The sequence below is a fragment of the Neolamprologus multifasciatus genome, chromosome 11, assembly GCF_963576455.1.
Source record: "Neolamprologus multifasciatus chromosome 11, fNeoMul1.2, whole genome shotgun sequence".
In the NCBI taxonomy this organism is placed as follows: Eukaryota; Metazoa; Chordata; class Actinopteri; order Cichliformes; family Cichlidae; genus Neolamprologus; species Neolamprologus multifasciatus.
The window spans coordinates 29,481,292-29,499,240 of NC_140449.1; the positions used below are offsets into that span (position 1 = coordinate 29,481,292).

Genomic DNA, 17,949 nt, shown 5'->3' on the forward strand with positions numbered 1-17,949 from the left:
TTTTATCAAATCATCACGTAGGTGTCACTGCCGTGTCATTGTCATTTCCAAAACACAGTCAGCAAAAGAAAATTGTAATCACAAACAGGAAGAAGAAAGTCTATCATAGATTTTTCATATACTTGGACAAAACAGGATAAACAAGTTGACTTCTGATTGTATCTATTGTTGATTAATCAGGCTTCCGTTTCTGTATAATCTCGCACCTCTTTGATATCTAGTAATATCACTGTACTATTAACAGTGACTTCATAAATGTTTTACTGATATAAACTAGAGCAAATAGCACACGAACAATTCCCATGCTGGTCACTACCTGTAGTACAAGTTTTAGGTTCTCTGTTTCTGTATTTGCCTGCTGTTCTCGCATGTAGAGGAAATTGGACTTCCTCTTTTTTGAGAAAAGAAAAAACAACCCATAAGGCAGGCATGTTGTGAAACCTGCACAGTCTCATTATTTAGAATAGTAACAAACCTATAAAACAAGACAATGTCATTACAATTCTGTTCATTAGTAATAATTTTTATCTTGTCCCTCATTGACGTGAAAAGATATAATTTTTTTTATTTGTTTTAATCGCACTACAACACTGCTTATAGGATGCAGCAGGCAAAACTGAACAGAAGTGGGTTGGCGGGCAGTTTGGCGTAGTCCTGTTTGAAGCTGTTTCTCTTGTTATTGAGTAAAGGACCAGGGTTCTCCAGCCTATCAGCAAGGGAAGAGGACTCTGACATTATTGAGCTTTCGTCACTTGTTCTTCGCCTTTTTGGCTTCCTCCTTCGCTTGAAGTTTTGCTGAAGTTGTGGGGGGCTCATTAGCAGCTTTTCGTGTAGGCAAGGTGTTGCAGGGAAGGTCACTTGGGCTTGGTTTACCTTCTGATTGTGCCTCATTGCCATTAATGTGCAGACTACAGGCCATGTGCTTAGGATTGGTGCTAGTGCAGTTATACATTAGTTGAATTCACAGATACAACATAGAAAATGTTCAGAAATGCTACGACTTAAAGCAGGCTTTGGTACATCTGATCACACGGACAATAGTTTGGGGGAAAAAAAAGTCTTATTTTCTTACAACATCTCTCCTTCAAGTAATACTATTCCATTAAATGGAATATTTTCCCTCAAAAATAAAATGTGTGCATTTCTAATCCACTCTTTCAGCAAATTGTTGCTTATTTTTAAGATAAACCTTGGGAAACAAGGGAAACATCACTGAGTAAAAAGTGCAGTTATGTTGCTAAAGTTAATGAATCGTTCCCCTTCTTTTTTCATTGTTTCAGGCCCAATGTGAGGGTAAGTTGTGTTCTTGGTAGGCAGTATTGCTCCTTCCAATAGACAAAAGCACCTTAAGTGCCTTCCAGTTTGCTTTCTGTCTCATACTGCAAGGGGCAATGAGCACAACTCTGACTAAATCAACAGGGGGCATCCTGAGTCCACACTGTGTGAAGAAGATAAGTGATTCTTTGGTGCTGACTGCTCTGCTTTTCTCTACTCACCCATTAGAGCTCATCAGAGTCTTTCTGTTCACTGCTGTAGTGCAGCTCTGCTGGGGGCTTGAATGATAGATCGTTCTTTCCTTTAAGCCAGTAATTTTTCATGTTTACCCTGGAAAAATGTGGAAGATATATTATTTGATTAAAAAAAAAAAGAAATTCTTTGTGTACATTTTGGAATGAATATTTCATGCAATATCTCAGAGAGTGGCTTAAGATAGGGGGCATTTTTTAGGAATACATAACAGCAATGTTCCCCTGAATTTTGCACCTAAATTAAATTGCTTACAACTGCAGTTACAACAACAACAGAAAGTGTGTAAAGTTGTAATCAAAATGTTCATCTCGATGCTTTCTGGGAGGATAAGAATGATAGCAAAAAGATATGTATGCTTGGCTTCTACTCAGTTTTACAACAATTTTGCCCTTGGCCTCAGTTATACAGGGATCATGCTCCAAGTGGTCTTTGGTGGTCTAATGTATGTGGATCTGCATGCCCTGCTCAGACAGTCACACAAACACAAAACTAAGCTAAAGCTGGCTATTGAGATATAAGGCCTATTTGTTCTGAAATATCTTTTTTTTGCAGTTTACTGAACTCGTAAATGACAGTTCTTTTACTTGCCTTGTGGGAATGTATAGCGAGGAAATTATGTCTGCACAAACGGCTTCCTTTTTTCCCTTTTCTTTTCATCAACAGCAGATTTTATACACAACATGACATCAACTTCTATTATTGTAAGTAATTGAAAGGAAATGAAGTGGAAAGCATGTTGCATCAACCAAAAAGCAACACGCACAGTGGCATCATTACATGGAAAATGATTTTCTATTCTAAACTATATGAAATTTGACTGCATGAAGTCATGAATATTATTACCGTTTTTATTTATATTTTTGCTGTTGCTTATTTGGAACATTTTGCAGGACAGTTGGTTATTAACAAAGTTATTGTTGTCACCACTCCACTGCTCTCCATCCTTGAGGCTGTGTTAACAGTGTCACCACGCAGACAGTAGCAAGGCATCTTCAGACCCGCAGCGCCAGCCACCCCCATACTCGAATGAATACCTTTAGTGTAGTTATTGTTGATATATGAGAAGAGGTTTACTTTTATTTCTCTAGCTTCCACCCATAGTTTAAGCAATTAATTCAGAATTAATTCACATTAATAAAAAACTCACCCATTCTTTCTTTGAAGGTGCAGTAATTTTAAATGTTTGCTATTGTTAACATAGCCATGATACATGTTTAATTGCAATTAATAAGTGTCTCCAACTGCAAATTTTCTGCCAGTTGAAAAACAAAGTTTTCATTATAGCAGTGCTTCCTTCAGATGTTTAAAATCTAGAATATTAAAATTGAGCCAATAATGATCTACAATAATCTATCTCAGTACATGCTAGGATAGGCTTCACTAGAAGCTGATCAGAATAAGCTGTTTACAGAGTAGATGGACAGTTTAGTACAGTGATATTTTAACTTAGCTTTGTGTACATGTCACACCCCAGTGCAACATTACAACTTTTCTTTTTGTTACAGATGGTAGGAAAACACATAAAATAGCTGTTCTGTTGCGTAGTATAGTACATTAGTCATGCATTGTTTAATGTTCCTTTAAATCGAAGCATTTAGTTGCAATTTTCACAGCTTGAACTCTGGCTGCCTCATGGTTTCATGTCATAAAGTCTAATAATGGCCTGCATTTGTATTTGTATAGCGCTTTACTCAGTCCCTAAGGACCCCAAAGCGCTTTACACTACATTCAGTCATTCACTCATTCACACACACATTCACACACTGGCAATGGCAAGCTACATTGTAGCCACAGCTGCCCTGGGGCGCACTGATATTTTACGAATTCTTAAATCCAGTCAACAATAACAACAGATTAAAAAAAGGAAGGCAATCCATATCCCCCATTTGCCCTAATGATGTCAGGAACCAAATCAAAATAGAGACCCTTTGTGATCTGTGTATTTGACAAAAGATGCATCTGTTAAATTTCTGTCTCTCAAAATTTCTGTTTTTGAACTGTTGCTTGAACATCGCTGAATAGCTGAGTAGATAAAATGCCAAAACCAAGACTGTTTGAAGTGCAAGGATCAATCCGCTGAATCCTTTCAAGAAGTATAGTTAATTCTAAACCATCACCAACATATGAACAGCAATTTTTAAACCACAAACATCCAAATAATCTGGGTGCCTTACGACTTTGAAGCCACCAAAGCTCCAGACATTTTTACTGTTTCACCAACTCTGATTTGGATGTCCCGGCGGAAGGATCTTTAATATGGTCGATGTAGCTCCATGTCCAGGGCCACATCACAGATATGGTGAGCATGGAAGGTGCTCTTGTTAGGCGCACCTGCAACCACCATGTAAGCATCATTAGTGTTTCCACCTGGACAGAAAGTGGAAATTCAAAGTGAAAATATAATTCTTTCTCTTGGCCAACAAATGCTAGAATGTGTTTTATGCTTTATTTTAAAACTAAAATATATTGAATAAAACAAACAAACAAACAAAACTCGGTGTATAAATAAAGTCAGTAGGTATTTTAAAGTATTTCTAATTCATTAAATATTCATTTCATTTAATAACTCAGAAATGTTTCATTTTTTAAATTATGTATTTATTCACATAAGTGATATTTTCATTTTCCTTTATCAAAGGAAGTGTTCCACCTTTGCCCCATGTCAGCTGGAATAGGCATACATGGATAGATCTGTTTCCACAGAATTGCATGCTGAACAGGGAAAAGGCCAAATGTAACAATCATCAGTTTTTCTTTTATTTTCCAGAAATAACAACCAGACTCCTACACACTGTTCAACTTGCAATAAATATTTATATGTTCTGCAAATAAATATATTTCTCTGTTTGCAACCTGAGATGTGTTTCCTTCCCTTTCCTATTTGTTTTTCTTATCAAGTAAATGTGCTAAAATATATTTGTCATATTCTGAAATATGAAAATAGGCTTCAGACAGACCCTAAAAACTGCATATGTCAGATAATTTGGTTCAGAGTAAAATACAAATACAATTGTTTGTGTTGCTTTCTTGGACTGACTTTGTAGACATTGTGTTTAAAATGTCAAAGACAATGTAGATCTCATTAACATGTCTACCACCTGCATGGGTGTAATGGGGATACAGATCTTGCTAAACTTAACTATGTCCATGGACAGGACAATCGCATCTTGGAAGACCCGGGACACAAGACGTTTATTTCAAATGATGACAAACCTGCACTGTTGCTGTTGCACTTGCCAGGAAAAAGTGCATTTAATTCATAAAGTGTTCTTCTGACACCTGAGTTCTTTTGTGAATGAATAAAAAGTTACTTTAGATGCAAGATGTGCTTTCCCTGTGCATGACTTGGGTGCTTTGGTGATCATTTCTTAATAACTAGAACAGCAGGACTTTCAAATAACAAGAAAAGTCTATGACCTCAATTTCCCTCTTGACCATTTTTTTAATAGCATAATATTTTTATATGTAGTTCAGACCAAGCATTTTTTTCTACCTGGCATGTCTCCAGAGCAGTGATTCTCTTTCTGAGGCGGTCAGCAACGACTTTACGGTACAGCCCTAAATCGCGTCTCTTCTTCTCTTTGTCCAGCTCCTTAAGAATTTCCTAAAGCTGAGTAAATTTTTGTTGCTCTTACAGGATGAGAAATGGGACACAAGAGTCTATAGTTACAGTCTCACCTCTTTTAAAGCTCAAAAATCCCTCTTTGCATTTTCTAATCCTCTTAATCCACATCTTTCCTGCATGACTGAAGTGGATTTAATGGGTGAAATCAATAGGGTAGCAAAGCTTTTCACCTGAGTTCACTTGGTCAGGTTGCTTTATGGAGAGCTGGCATTATTTTGTGCACTTAGTGTATCATTCTACAAAATCACTGATGCTTTAAGCCATACAAGCCTTTTACTTTTTATAAGGTTATATGAGCTACCTCAAACTCCCTTTCAAATGCAGTATTGTTCAGTTCTCACTGTTGAAGAAAAGTCCGCGCTGTTGGCATAATGTGCTCTCTCTCACTCTCTCGAAGGAATGGGCATTCAGGGTATTTTCTTCACCTGATCCAGGGCCAGCTGAAGCTCTGCTGATTGCATGTTCAGGCCAAAATCAGCTGTGCTAGAATCATGCAGGTTCAGATCGTTCACATAAACACCCATTTTTAGCATGTCCGCTGCAGTCTCTATACTACAAGGATAAAGAAAGAAAATGAGGCAGTGATTGGGAAGCACGCAATTTAGTATCAAATGTCAGCACATTAGGCTAAAATGTGGAAGTTCTGTTTTTTCCCCTGTTGCACAACAGAAATAGTCCATTTTCTGTTCTGTTCTGAATGTTATTACTTTTTCTGATAAGCTGATATCAATAAAACCATTTCACTGTAAGGAAATCAAAGGAATATGCTGTCTTGAATGATCTTAAACAGTGTCAACAGCAAATTAAGGCCACAAATAGGAGGAAATCAGAATGTAAATTTGATACTAAGAGAGCTTGAAAAGACATTTTACCTCCTATCTAAGAGACTTCATAGGATCTAAAACTGACTGAGAGTCTGCTTGGGCCTATCACCAAGATGCCAAGATGTGAAAGATCTGTAAGATAATCATAAATGTGAACACTGGGTTCCTCAAAAGAGTATCCTTTCTCTTTGAAGTGCAGGTGTACAGTGGAGTCTTGTCCTGTTGAGGTTGCTCTGCTGTGCCTTAATTTGTGGAGTGGTTGTGAGCAGGGCTAATATACTTTGTACTCTCCCTCACTTTGATAAGTCTCTTCGAGCACTCGGGGACATCTCATAGTATGAAGTCTACATTCTAATCTTCTATTTCTGGTCTTGATTTGTTGATGGTGTTGTGTGATCCTTCAGGTAAAGAGAGCCTCAATTTATGTGTTTTTTAATAGTTAGAAGACAAAAAAATCTACAATAATGATTAAACATCCATATTGGTGTTAGCCGCAATAAGCTACAGACCAACATGATTGTCTGATTGACCCTCTATATGGCCAGTCAGACATGATTAGACTGAATATACACAGCAAATCCAGCATGTCCAAATTAACACTGTCAGATTTGATTTCAACACTATTAAAGTGACTATACGGGTCCACACCAGAGAGAGTTAATTTAACTCTTTTTGGAGCGTTGATACGTTAACTCTGATTTAGTGTTAAACACCAAATCTGTCTGGAGTTGATAATTTAACACTTGGTGTTAAGAGTTTATATATTAACTCTCAAAGAGTATTTTAGCTTAACTACGTAAGAGTTATCTTCTAATTAATTCTAAAAAGCGGGAATTTTACTGTTCTGAACTTCTAGAAATTTATTTTGGAAATAAACATTTATTAAAAAGACGCAATGGTTTTTGAAAAACATTTATTCTGAACTGTGCACCACAATTTCAAAACATTTTCTGAAAGATGTAACAGTGTACATGTTCTCACTTTCATTAGAATTTTGTTTATCAAAAGGTCTGACATAGGTGAGCTGGTAAATGCAAATAACAGCATTCTCATCACTTATTTCTTCAATACAATATACAATATGCATGTCCTTCATTCATCACTTTGTGGAACTTCAAGGCACTTCTGCTCTCCCCCATATTCCGTCTTCACAAGCATATCCTATGTGGAGATTGAATAAAAATTAGTTGACACTAATTAATGGCACAAACAATTGCAGCACAGTAAAAAAAAAAAAAAGGAATCCTTTTTGAGCCATTACTTGTGTAAAGTATTTTCCCAAAAGACAAGGACACAGGCAACAGGTAATACTGAACTAAATGTAAAACCTCAACCTTTTTCATTTTTACCTAAACCGTGTGCACAAAACTCTGGAGGGATCTAAATGCTAACGTAGAACTCAGTCGGGACATCTGCTACTGCGGTTTGCTCGTTTTTTTTATGGGAGATCATTTTCAGGCTTCAAGTAGCACCATTATACCAACATTTCACATTCTAGACATTGTTTTAGGTGTATTTGACCAAAAAAATTGTCTGAAAATTCACATGCAAGCTTTTTTTCAAGGCTGTGGTATTTGCCCGCAAACAATACCTTTCAGCTAGCTAAAACAGAATATTATGCTATCAGCGAGCAACATGGCTAATGCCTTTCACACAGCTTTGTCTCAACTCCAAAGAGCCACAGAAGTAAAAGCTAATAATAATAATTGAAACAATCTTTGAAAAAAATGACTTGCCAAGCATGGCAAACAACTCAAATATGTAGAGCAAAATGTTCTGAAACGGCTTCACTTCAGCTTCGATTGGAATCTGTGGTGCTGGGGGCGGAGTCTGTGAATTTACTCTATAGCCCCTGTAGGAGTTCAGAGTTAAGAGGTCAAGAGTTAATGTTTCCATTGTAACACCTCCAGATTTAACATAGAAACACTCATTTTTAACACTCAATTTTAACTACTATAATTTTACACCTCAGAGTTACATTAAAAGAATGTGACTCTACTTAGAGTAAAATTAACTCTAAGACTACTAACACCAAAACATTTAACACTTTTGAATTTGCTGTGTACCCAGTCTTTCTTTCAGCTTATGTTAGGTCTCTATTATTAAGGATGTGCCTAGATGTCTAGTCCTGAATCAGTATGATCAGTCACTATTGTCACAGTATGCCTTGGTCTTACATGGGTGTTCCTAGGAAGATGAGAATCCCACTAGGGGACTTAATCTGGCTCTTCAGGTGTAGAGGCTTCTTAAGAGGCTCCCACATGTCTTCAGAGATGGTCTCACTACACTTGCCTGAATATCATTTAAGAAAGTTTTTTTAAATTGCATTTTAATTACAGAGTTTTTTGTTTTTTTTTAATAAAATTAATTTAAAATATTTTCATTAAGATAATTAAGGAGGGACAGTGATAGATTGGTTTTCCTAAAACAGCTATTTATTTACAATCCTACTGATAAGCACAGGAAAAGTACAATAAATATATCAAACATGCTTCTGAGCTAGAAATTTAAGATATGCTGGGTTTTTGTCTTTTCAAGGCGTAACAAAGGCTGTTTGAAAAGGGTAAAATGTTCTGACCAGTTACAGTGTGGAATGCCAACAATTTGATGTCCTTGCCTACGGAGTTGGCAGAGCTGTTCTACTGAGTGAGAAAACTGCTGTGCTCTTGGTCTACCCTTCATTTCCTCCACTGCCTTTGGCTCTGATGGAGGGTGAGAAATGGAAACTGTGAGAGGATAGGTGGCCGAATGAACCAGGAAAAGTTAACTATGCAAAATTAACAACGTGTCAAGATGCAAATCCAAATCACACAGTTGGGCAATAGCCGAATAACGCTGGCCGGCAAGAGGATAAAATAAAGGGGATATCCTCTCGAAATAATTATACGCAGCATTGTGCTTCAGATTAATTTCCTTATTTCATTTCCTCTAATCCCCTTTTATTCTAGTGATGAATATTTGAGACATATTACTCAGTCTGTACTGGGTCTACAAGGTTTGCATCTATTTCTTTCTACATTTTTAAACTTGATGGGGACTTTTATTTCCATCAGGTTGCGATCCCATTTATTAAAAATGTTTTTAATACACCACGAAATTGAAATTGAAATGACAAGCAAAAGAAAAAAAAATGACATGGCAAGACCAGTACCCCTTCCTTCTCCTCTTTTTGCTTCTTCAAACTCCTTCTTTTCCTCGTCTTCCTCTGTACTGAGTTTCAGGATATTTATCTTCTGCTTGCTTTCCACCACAGATTTCGACAAAAGTTCAAACACACTGTTCAAATGGGCATAGATCAACAAGTAGAAACAAGTAAGAAGATACATTTTTGTTAAGTGTATTTAATAGTGACGATAAAACAGGAAGGTGGGGATTTAAACTAAATTTGAATTATGACAAATGACTCCTGCCAAACTCACATTATTCCAGCTGAACTCCACATTGGTCTGACCAGAGTGAACTCTTCACTCACTTTCTTGCCTTGGGGGTTGTCGAAGATCTCTTTGAAGCCTTTACCGATGCAGTACATATTCATATTGGTCATATTAAGATTTTGTTTCTTCCCAGTAGACCAAGTAGTGAGCAAATGATTTGGATAAAGTGCTAGTTTACTGTTTCAGAAACATTAGCTCGAGGAACAGTTCTAGAATTTTAAGGATGACAATGTCCATGTGAAGCCTAATATGACATTCACTTATATACCTCTTTTAACTCCCAAGGTGTGTCTAAATGGATATTGCATAGGCACTTAGACTCTATTAAAAGTTGGTGGACAATTTTCTTCAACTTAATACAGAGAAAACAGGAGTCCTTGTTTGTTGCCCTGACAGATTTGTGCCTAAGGTAATGGAAACTTTAGATTCCTTTGTCACTGTTGCTAAATCTTCTATCAGGAACCTGGGAACTTTTGACTCAGCCTTCACTTTGGATACTCACATGAAATCTGTGGTTTGCTCTTTGTTGTCACTCAAGAAATGTTGCCAGGTTAAGTTCTACTGTTTCACGGTCTGAATACAAAATTATTATTCATGCCTTTATTTCACCACATCTGGATTATTGTAATTCAGTGTTCACTTGTGTTGGAACGTCTGCTGCGAGGCCTCTCACTACTCACATTTCACACTGTTGCATTGCACTATTGTTGTGGTGGCTGACCATTAACTTCAGAGTCCGCTTTAAGATTCTGGTTTTGACTTTTAGAGCTCTGCATGGGCAAACACCAGTGTACATCAGTAAACTTTTACATCCATTCATCCCCAGCAGGTCCCCAAGGTCATGTGATCAGGGCCTGCTGGGTGTGCAGCATACAGGCCTGAGAACTAAAGAAGACAGAGTTTGTGCAACAGTGGCCCCCATAATCTGGAACGCTCTCCTACTGAGACTGAAATCTGTGGACTTGGTAATCTGTTTTTTTTAAAAGCAGCTAAAAACTCATTTTATTAAACTTGCTTATGGTTAGTTTTTGTCTTTATTGTTTCAGATAATGTTTTGTTATAAAGCACTTTGTCATATTTGTCATGAACAGTGCTATAAAAATAATATAATATCCCAATTCACATGTTATATGTTCTATGGTTGTAAAAGCTAAAACAGAATAAACATTCTCAAAGGAAGTCCTTGTCGGAATTAATGGCCTCAAATGGATTGACATTTCAGTTAGTTTCAGGGGCCCCAGTTAAATATTTTTGGAAATTGATCAGTGGAAAAAAATTGTATAATGCCAATGATTCAACCATCCGTCTTTGCTGTAAATGTGTGGGTCCATTTTTGCTCTTTCCAAAAATGCTGGCCTTTAGACTGAAATGATCCTCTGCAGAGAGTTTAAAAAAAAAAATCCTGTTCTGTCTGGCAGCTTTTGCAATCAGAGTTGTGATCTGAATGCACTGTGGTGCCAAACACATTTTTCTTTTCCAAGAACAGCTATATAAAATCTTTATAGCTTCCTCTTGTTCATGTGAATCGTTTATCTGTTCATTTAGTAATTTCTATTTGGGTAATTTCATTTATTATATGTTATAGTATGACAATGTCTAAAGCAGATAAGGCAGGGGGGTAAAAGGAAGAGGGGGTGGGGATTTAGGGAGAATCTAAAAAAAGGATAGAGTACAAATAGAATGCATAAATTATCACCAACTGCTTCACCTTCATGAAAAAACAAACATACAATACCTGGAACACAAAAATTTGAAAATGCACCCATATGTAAATTAACAGTCTTCTTGTAGTGTGAGTGTTTGTGTTTGTGTGTTTGTGTGTGCGAGAGAAGCAGAGTGCCTGTGTATGTCTTTGTCACAAATGTACTTGTAATGAGTAATGAGGGTGGGAAGCTGCAATAATAGGGATTTATTTTTCCCAGTATGATGGATTTCAGTTGCCAAAATTCAAGAAATTTACCTTTGCTGATTTTAGATTTTGATACAAATTCTTCAAATGAAATAAACTTTCCATCTTGTACAACATGTTCTAGATTTTTTTAACCTTTTCTCTTGCCACAATGAAAAACTTATTATATTCTTCTTCTGATAAATATCTAGATTGTTCCAAATGGGTGTTAGTTCACATGGATAAGTGATACATATTTATTTATTTTTTTAGAATTCCCACCAGGCTGTCAGAGAAATGTTTAATAGTGGGGCTAATGAAAGGCAGACTTTTACATTTCCACAGAATGCTTGTTCTAGGCCCAGCCAAGAGCTGTCAAGAGCTTGGTTTAAAACACTTTGAAACATATAGCAATCTATTGGATAGGAAGTGGTGATAAAAATTTGATAGTTCTAGACCACCATTGTGTTTTGTTTTTTTAGTTTTTAGGCTTATCTGTGATGGTTTGATTTTCCATAAAAGTTCCAAATGTTTGAATCTAGTGATCTAAACCAAATAAGAGAGGGTTTATTAGGGATCAGTGAAAATAAGTAGTTTATTTTCAGCAGAATCATCATTTTCATGGTCTCAGCTCTTCCCATGAGTGATATAAGTAAAGTTCTCCAACGTGTGAGATCATCCTCTACTGTTTTTAATAAAGGAATATGATTCAACTGTACCAGGTCTGAGAACTTGGTGGAAAAGTTAATACAGAGATATCTAATGTTACCTGACTGTAGTGAAGTGGCGGTGGTGTTTTGAAAATTATAATTCAAAGGTAAAACTGTTGACTTACTCCAGTTGATCGAGTAGTCCGATATGGATGAGAACTTATTCATAAGTGTGATTGTCTTTATAAGCAAGGTTTGTGAGTTCCTGAGTAAATGTAATACATCATCAGCATATAGGCTTATCTTATGGTCTGTATTTTCAGTCCTTTGATATCTACACCTTCTTAGATTACTGCTGCTAATGGTTTGATAAAAATAACAAAGAGGGAGGTGAAAGTGTCTGGTAGGTTGAAGCTTTGTGAAGTAAGATCATTTGTCCTAACACAAGCATTTGGAGTGCTGTACAGCGTTTTAATCCTGTATATGAAGAATGAACTAAATCCGAATTTATGTTTTCCAGTTTACCCAGTCAAATGCTTCCTCTGCATCTGAGGAGACAACTGTGGTTTCAGATTTCTTGATGGAACAATAATCTATTATATATATTAGTCTGTGTATTATTCGATGAGTGTCTGCCTTTAATCAAACCTGTTTGATCAGGTTGTGTTATGAATGGAGTGATTGTTTTTCTAATTTTCTCTCAAGGACTTTGCAAAGTATTTTAAGGTCTATGTTTATAAGAGATACTGGGCTGGATGGGAACGCAGGATTCTTGCTTGGTTTAAGAAGTAGACTAATGATGGCAGAGTTCATGTTTGGAGAATCTGGTGTTTGTTCTGAATTTGAGTGACCATTTTGAAAAAAGTAGGTGTCAGCATAGGCCATAAATCTTTGTAAAACTCTGCTGAAAAACCACCTGGAGGGGCTTTATTGATTGGGAGATACTGTAGGGTTTCATGGATGTCAGAGACTGAAAGAGGTGAATCCAGAGCCACAATCTGTTCGTCATTTAGTTTTGGTAGATTTATATTGTTAAGAAATTCTGCGACATCAGCGTTGGAGGGATTAATCTGTGATGAGTATAAAGCATCATAAAATTCTTTAAAAGATTTGTTTCTTTGTTGTGGATCATGAGTAATGTTTTCCAACTACCTACTACCATCTCCAAAGTTCTCCCAAAGCAAACTGTGCATCAGAAGTTTTGTTCTTCTGTTAATTATTTCATTTAACACTACTTTTAGTTTTCTCAGGTTATTAATTACATGTTCTTGTGGTGAGCAGAGATGGGCAGTAACGCGTTACTTGTAACGTGTTACTGTAATCTGATTACTTTTTTAAAGTAACGAGTAAAGTAAGGGATTACTATCGCAAAAACGGTAATTAGATTACCGTTACTTTCCTGTAGGAACTCTGCGTTACTGCGTTACTAAAACCGTGATTTTTCTGCGAGAGTGTCTCATGACAATGACCCGACGGTCGTGACAACAGCTGTGTGCAGATCAACAATGGATCATATATCGAGTGCGGGAGAGACTATGAGCGTGCAGCGTTTAAAGCATGAAAGTACTGACCTTAGTTTGAGTTTGATTCCATAAAAAGTGACAAAAACATTAGTATCCGTTGTGCGTGGGAAGAAAACTTCTTTTTACAGCGAAAAAAAAAAACCCTAAACAAGCACCGAGTGCGCAACGACGTAATGGGAAATTCACAGAGAAACTGCCGTATCCTTCCACTGACCGCTGCGGCACACCTGCACCAGGGTAAACCTCCGCCTACCCCACTCCTGCTTTACAGGTGAAAATAGAGCAAAAGGACCGCTAGTCTTTGTCTTTATTTTCTGCTGTGTTTTACTTGCATCTATTTGAAAGAGTGAGTGTTAACAACAAAAAATATTTTATTTTATGTGCTGGAATGTGCAGAAAAAGGTTTAAATATTAAACAAATTTCTTCCAGTCAGAGCATTTAATTATATGCAAAAATAATTTTGCATGATGCATAAAGTTAAAAGATTAAAACTAATAAAACAAGTTTTAAAAAGAGACTTTTCCATTTGATTATATTTTGTATGATGGATTATGCAGAAAAAGTAGAATTGGGCTGAAAGATCTATCGCTTTATTACCTATTCAGGTTGTAAATCGTGTTTTTAAGAAGTAACTAAGTAACTAAGTAATTAATTGCTTTTGAAAATAAGTAATCAGTAAAGTAACAGGATTACTTTTTGGGGGAAATAATCAGTAATTAGTTACTGATTACTTTTTTCAAGTAACTTGACCAACACGGGTGGTGAGGCAGCATAGGCAGATAATGATTATATTTTTTATTCTAGTTCTAATACAAGCATTTTTCCCTTCTTTTTCTTATAAGAACAGTAAGATAATATTTTGCCTGCCATTACTACTTTTCCTGCTCCCCATAAAACACATGGTGATATTCCTGGCAGGTCATTATTATTTAAATACATTGCCCATTCCTTTTTGAAATAAATTAATGAAATCTTGTTCCAATAATGATGTATTAAATCTCCAGCTCATTACTGGTGGTGTGACTCTTTTCTCTGTCAGAGAGATAGATATCGGTGCATGATTGTTGATAGTGATAGGATGAATCTGAGTGTCTGTGATATCCGTCAAAATGACACTGCTAACTAAAAACTAGTGTAAGTGAGACAGTGAGTGGTGTACTGGTGAAAAGGTGTAATCCCTGAGAGTGGGGTGATATTGATATGAGCGCCAAGCATCGCAAAGACCAAATCACTTATGTATTGTTTAAGAATATCTGTAGACTGCCAGTTCCTTTGACTCACTCCCATTATAAGTGTGGTGTCAAAGTGATCCAAGGGAAGAAAAGAAGGAAATGATCCTCTGCAGAGAGTTTTATTTTATTACATACTCTTAACGAATTAAGAGCAACACAATAACAAGATCTAGGAGATAGATATTTATCTTCAGGAAGCTAATCAAACACATGAAATAAGCTATTCGCTCTGGAAGAAACATGCATGACATATTCAAAACTTGTTACATTGTTTCCATTTAATTGCATCTGTGCATGTAAACACCAGAGCAAGTCCCATTTCATGTAAGCCAATATGAAATCACAAGTAAATGTGGAAGAAAAGAAATGTGTACAAGTAACTGCAGACAATACTGACAGAATCATGCAGGTTTCACTAGGTTGCATAATTCATATTTGTTCCGTTGTGAATCCTGTCTTTACCCAGAGTCCCATCCCAATAAACACTTATCTAGATGCAGTAACCACTTGCTCTCTAAGTGCAAACACAAACACTGCCTGGTGTCTCACTGAAGAGGATGATATCTTTTTGCATGCTCAAGAAACTGACATAGGGTCAAGGTCAGGCATACAGTAGCTGGACTGATAGTTCAAAGTCTGAGTACCTACCACATATGTCATTTTCTCAGTTTCCTCCTAAGAGAGGATTTCTACTTCAATATCTGTGTTGTAGAATTGTCGTGACTTAGGAGAGCTGCCCTGCTGCAATCAAACAAGTGCAACTTCGTGCACAGGAAATTAAGTTATAATTGGCTTGCGTAACCTTAATTTATGAGCTGTCTGTAGTAGGTTTATATTTAGTTTTATTTTAAATGAAGGACTGAATAGGTTAAACCTTTCTGTTTCAACAACTATGCTCATTCATTTGTTGACAAAAGGTTTTTCTCTCCATTTCCTTAAAATTACTATACATATACTCTTTGAAGTAGTTTGGCCAGATTAAAAGCATCCATCCATTCGCTTCCGTTTATCCTTTTCAGGGTCGTGATCACACTTAGGGGTCGTGGGGGGCGCTGGAGCCTATCCCAGCTGTCATAGGGCGAGAGGCGGGGTACACCCTGGACAGGTCGCCAGTCTGTCGCAGGGCCAACACACAGGGATAGACAACCATTCACTCCTAGTGGTAATTTGGATTATCCAATTAACCTATCCCCACAAGCTGCATGTCTTTAGACGGTGGGAGGAAGCCGGAGTACCCGGAGGGAACCCACGCAAACACGGGGAGAACATGCAAACTCCACACAGAAAGATCCCGGCCTGATGTTGGAATTGAACTCAGGACCTTCTTGCTGTGCGGCAACAGTGCTAACCACCGTGCCACCGTGCTGCCCAGATCAAAAGCAGAGCTTTTTTAATATACTACAGCAGCTATAGTATACAGTACATACACATGTACACACTTTGTATGTATACTATAGCTACTGTAGAGTGTTAAAAAAAACACTCCTTTTGTGTTTTTGGCACAAATTGGCCAAAATACTTCAAAGCAACTTTTATTGTTAAAGAACTTTATTTTTCTTACTTGATCACACTTAGACCTGTTAGACTAAACCCTTTCCCAGCATGCAATAAAAAAGAAAGTCACACAAACACAGGAGAGATGTAAGCATTGCATTACAGATAGGTCTAGGGTTTGGGGTCAAACCAATTTCCTGTTGCTCTGGTAAACCATTTTGCACACCCGCTGTTTACCCCATCATGTTTCTTGTTACCTTTGACAAACAGGGTGAAGCCCTTGCGGGTGCTGCGGTAGTGCAGCATGAGGCTCGTCTCACAGTCCTCCTCCACACAGAAACTTGGTGGCTGCAGCTTGGGGAAGCAAGTTGTCAAACTTATTGATGAAATCATGCACATTTCTCCCCAAAACCTAAAAAAATGGTCCCGCAGTTATTCATAAGCAGTAAAATAGAATGTTGTTTGTATAATTTAAATAACATTTAATGTAAAGGTTTTTCTCATGTTGCCACAAAACGTAGTAGTTTGTAATCTGTTCCTACTCTGTGCTGTTTCTAAACACTCAACATTGGGGTTGAAGATCACAATTCAACCTCATTGCTATATAAGGTACTTATATACAAGTTTTTGTTCCCCTATATTACCTTGCAGGAATAAGTTGTCACTGTATAAAAGAAAGAATACCCTTTTTTGGGTATTCTTTCTTTTGTGCAGCATCATTAGTTTCTGTTCAGAATTTGATTATTTCTGTTTAAGTACAGAAATCCAAGATATTGTGAAGATTGTTCCTAAACCAAGCAATCATCACAATATACTGTGGCATGAAAAACAAAAACAGACTTATACATCTGATGTCTCAGAAACTTGAGGTTGGGTCAGCTCTCAGTCTCCATAAAATAAAAAAATTCCAGGGCATGTAGTTCATATTGAGTCCACATGTATTCATTGATTAGAACAAGATAATATCCTTTTTACCTGTGACGCACACAACAGTCATGGAAACTCGGGCAGCTTCTCCAGACTCCAGCTACATCTAGGAAAGGATGTCAGGGAAAGTATTAAACAAAAAACTGCTATAGCTGTGCACACCCACTGCTGCTTTGTTTTACACGTACTGTAAAATTTTATTGTTATGGAAAATACAAGGCACTGAAGATGCATCGCTAGGTAATCAACCAGTGTGTAATGCTTGTAACCCATCAGTTATCGACAATAAAATCCATAAAATTCAGACAAAAAACTCTACAAAGCATGAAAAAGTGCAAAGACAAGGCCCCTTACCTACATTCACTTACCCAAGTCTCTCCGACTGTGCCTGCCAGCATTACCCAGTAGGGCTGCCACCAGGGTTTTAATAGTTTTGCAATTTTCATTAGTTTTTATTTTTATTTAGTTTTGACTTCAGATTTTCAATTTTATATTAGTTTTAATTAGTTTTTACCAATTGTTTGCTAGTTTAGTTTAGTTTTTATGTTTTGAAAATCCTTAGTTTCAGTTTAGTTTTGATTAGTTTCAGTTATAGTTTTAGTTGTGTTTGCAATAATTAAGTGTAACAAAATCCCAGTTTCATCATATCAGTCATTCTCTTCTGCTTATCCTTGGGTATGTTGCTATTCCAGCTACCATACCCTGCACCCTGGACAGGTCGCCTGTCTGTCGCAGGGCTAACACGCAGAGACAGACAACTCACATTCCCACCTATGGGTTCTTTAAATAAATAAATAAAGGCAGATGAACAACCATTGATA

At 36.9% G+C, this 17,949-nt stretch overlaps 1 pseudogene; it reads right to left on the bottom strand.

The window, feature by feature from the left end:
* Positions 1-554: 554 nt before the first annotated feature.
* LOC146508777 (soluble guanylate cyclase 88E-like) lies at positions 555-17,526 on the bottom strand (annotated as a pseudogene).
* Between the last annotated feature and the right edge of the window lie 423 nt (positions 17,527-17,949).